The sequence below is a fragment of the Nicotiana tabacum genome, chromosome 6, assembly GCF_000715075.1.
Source record: "Nicotiana tabacum cultivar K326 chromosome 6, ASM71507v2, whole genome shotgun sequence".
Classification (NCBI taxonomy): domain Eukaryota; kingdom Viridiplantae; phylum Streptophyta; class Magnoliopsida; order Solanales; family Solanaceae; genus Nicotiana; species Nicotiana tabacum.
The window spans coordinates 216,327,904-216,331,474 of NC_134085.1; positions in this window are offsets into that span (position 1 = coordinate 216,327,904).

Genomic DNA, 3,571 nt, shown 5'->3' on the forward strand with positions numbered 1-3,571 from the left:
AACTGCTCTAGGCAAGCTCGGTGCGACGAACTCTGACCGAAGACATGCCAGTCACTCATCCAACCAACTCAGCCAATCTTTGGGGCAGTACATTAGTAGTTTTGGTGAGATATGATAGTTAAGAAAATGAACTTATGAGAGTAAAATCTATCTTCAATATTGGCTATTGAGATTAAATAACTCCAACTTGCACAAGCAGTGAGCAGACTAGCTTGTTTTATTTATTTCCATTTGATATAACAAACAAATAAATAAAGAGAAAAGGTCAGAAAATCTATGTTAAAAAAGTGGCCATTTTATTAACAGATTAATTATTGGTATATCATTGCCAGTTTGTGTAAACGCGTGTGTATCCACTGCATTGCATTCTTAGGCTGTCCAAAACCATGATTGAGGCAATTAAATGGCTGGCCGGTACAAATGAAACCACTAATTATCTTGTTTGTACTTGAGGGTTCTTTTCGTTAATTTTGGTTATAATATGTAAAAACCCTTGTGTACAAATCGATTGTATTAAATTTAAAAATTAGTATTTATTTTTCCTTTAAACGTTTCACTTAACTAACACTCCTAGCTCCACTAATATAAAAATTAACCTCTTATTTTCTTAAAACTTCAAATATTTCCAAAATAAATTCACTCTATCAAAATGAGTAATGCTTAGGATTTAAGGCAGTACTAATAATTTATCCATTTACCCATAATAAAGGCAGGGTGCATGTGAAGTTGGCTAATAAAATGCCCTTTAGTGCTTTTTCTCAGTCTTTTAATTTCGAGACTTTATTACTCCTTAATTAATACAGGTATGGGACGCAGTATCCATCAACAGAAATTTAATACAAGTAACAACAATTTAATGATGAAATTAAAGCTAATTATTGGCTATTTTACCCTATTCTAAAATCGGAAGCGCCCTACAATATTTTCAAAACTCAATTGAACTAATATTTTCTGGTGTTCTTCAAAAATTTAAATTTATGTTTTTATCACTTACATATTATTTAGATTACCAATCTTTTATTTTTCAAAATATATAAGTAGTGAAATATTTTATACTTATTAGACCAAGAAATAAACGAGAATGATATGAAAAGTTTAAAAACAATTACCAAAGTGTGACTAGTTAAAATAAACTTCTCAAGGTACAATTATACAAGAAACACCCTACAAAGAGAAGAATCGAATACATTCAAACTTTATAATTCGAATGAAAGAATCACGAAAACTATTACCCTAAAAAGAAGGATAAGATTACATCCAAAATTTAAATTCTAAGGAAAAAAAGTGACTAAAGAAAAAGATGTCGAAACTTTGAAATTGAAAGCACATCAGCTAAAGGAGAAAAATAGGGGTACGAAATTTTAATGGTTCGACGATATTATTGGTTATTTTTCACTAAAAAAGATGTGTAGTTCATAGTAACAACTAAGGATTTGAGACGAAACAATAAAAGTAGAAGAACAATATTGCAGAGAGAGAGAAAATTCTTATTGAATTTTGGGATGATTTATAATGGGGTAAGACCCCTTTATTTATAGGGGGAAAATGACTTAGCCACAAAGTAAAACTCTCTACAAGATAGACATTCACTCTAAATAGAATTCTATTCATAACACTCCCCCTTGAATGTCTACTCGATAAGTAATGTGTCTTATTAAAACCTTAACTAAAATAAAATCCAATGGGAAAAAATTCTAGAAAAGGAAAAAGAGTACACATGTTTAATAATACGTCTTTTGGTTGTCTCATTAAAAACCTTGCAAGGAAAACCCAGTGGGACAAAACCTTGTAAGGGAAAAAGAGTGCAACGCGCATTAACTCCCCATGATAAGAGCATCAATTCACATCCTTGAGCCTTCGCATCCCCATCTTGTACACTAGCTTCTTCAAGGTTGACGTTGGTAGAGATTTTGTGAACAAATCAGCCATATTATCACTTGAACGAATCTGTTGCACATTGATATCACCATTCTTTTGAAGATCATGTGTGAAAAATAACTTTGTTCAAATGTGCTTTGTCCTATCCCCTTTTATGAATCCTCCCTTCAATTGGGATATGTATGCTGCATTGTCTTCATACAAAATTGTGGGTAGTTTGTCACATTTCAAACCACATTTGTCTCGAATAAGATGTATTATAGACCTTAACCACACACACTCTCGACTTGTTTCATGAATAGCAATTATCTCAGCATGATTAGATGAAGTAGCCACAATTGATTGCTTAGTCGATTGCCAAGATATGGCAGTGCCTCCACAGGTAAACACATAACCTGTTTGAGATCGAGCCTTGTGTGGATCGGATAAATACCCAGCATCGGCATAACCAACAAGATCAGGACTGCAATTATTGCTATAAAATAAGCTCATATCGGTAGTCCCTTTTAGATACCGTAATATGTGTTTGATTCCTGATCACGCCCAACTATGCCTTATAAAAAGGACAATGCGGTCATTGCAAATATAATCCGGTTTACAAGTCCGGAGTCGAATCCCACAAAGAACTAAGGCTTAGCTACAGCTGTTCACTATCACCAAGAAGACAAGTTTGAACAGTTCCTAACTTATAGATATTTAGATTCTTGTGTTTAAATAATTGATTAACAAATTAAAATAATAAATTAATAACTAAAGATAGTAAGAGTTAGAGACAAGATTAAGGAGGTCTAGAGTTATGATTTCCCCAATTGTCGGAATCCTTCTCGCTATGTCTTCTATAATTTCGCCTAAGTATTCTCTACCAATCATGAGCACTCTTATTACCGTAAATCTCTCCCGAGTAATCACGACAATTTACTAAACGCACTCTCCCGAGTTACGCTAGCTGGCTTTTGATACAGCTCACTTCAGATCGCACCCAAGGCTTTGTTATCCCTAATCCCGCCTTTAAACCCTCGGTTATTGATCCCTCATATACTCTGGGAGTGGTGTTGTTCAACAATTACCTAAATATGCACTCTCTCCCGAGTTATGCATACTAAATAGGCACAGCTAATTGAGAGCTCTTCAATTAACTACAATAAGAACGTAGTTGAACAAACAGAGAAAAACTATGGCTCAATTATATAAAAACATAACAAGAATTTATCCTACAAAAGGTTCTATCAAAACTCTAGATAACAAATTAGCTATTCATAATAGTATGTAAAACTACGATACTAAAAGTCATAACCAACAATGAAAAATAGGAAGAGGAAGGAAAAACTTGTAGAAGAATTCCCAAGCCTTGCTCCTATTGTGTCTTTGCCTCCTTAGGTCAAATCTATGTCAAAAATATGTCTAATACCTTTCTTGGCCGACTTCCTTGGTTTAATATAGGGTTTAGGGCTTAAAATCCCGTGTTTTGCACTTTAGTCCCTGAAATTTCCGCCTCCTGCCGCGGTTCTACCGCGGTCACGGTCAAACCGCGGTCAAACATGGCCTCTGCTGCTTCAATTGTCTGCGAGCAGCCCTCACCACGGTTCTGCCGCGGTCGCGGTAAAACCGCGGTATTTCATCCTGTTACGTTTGCAATTTGGAAAAATGTAAAACATGAAAGTTGTAGCCCTTTGAGTTAGCTTTCCAACCATAT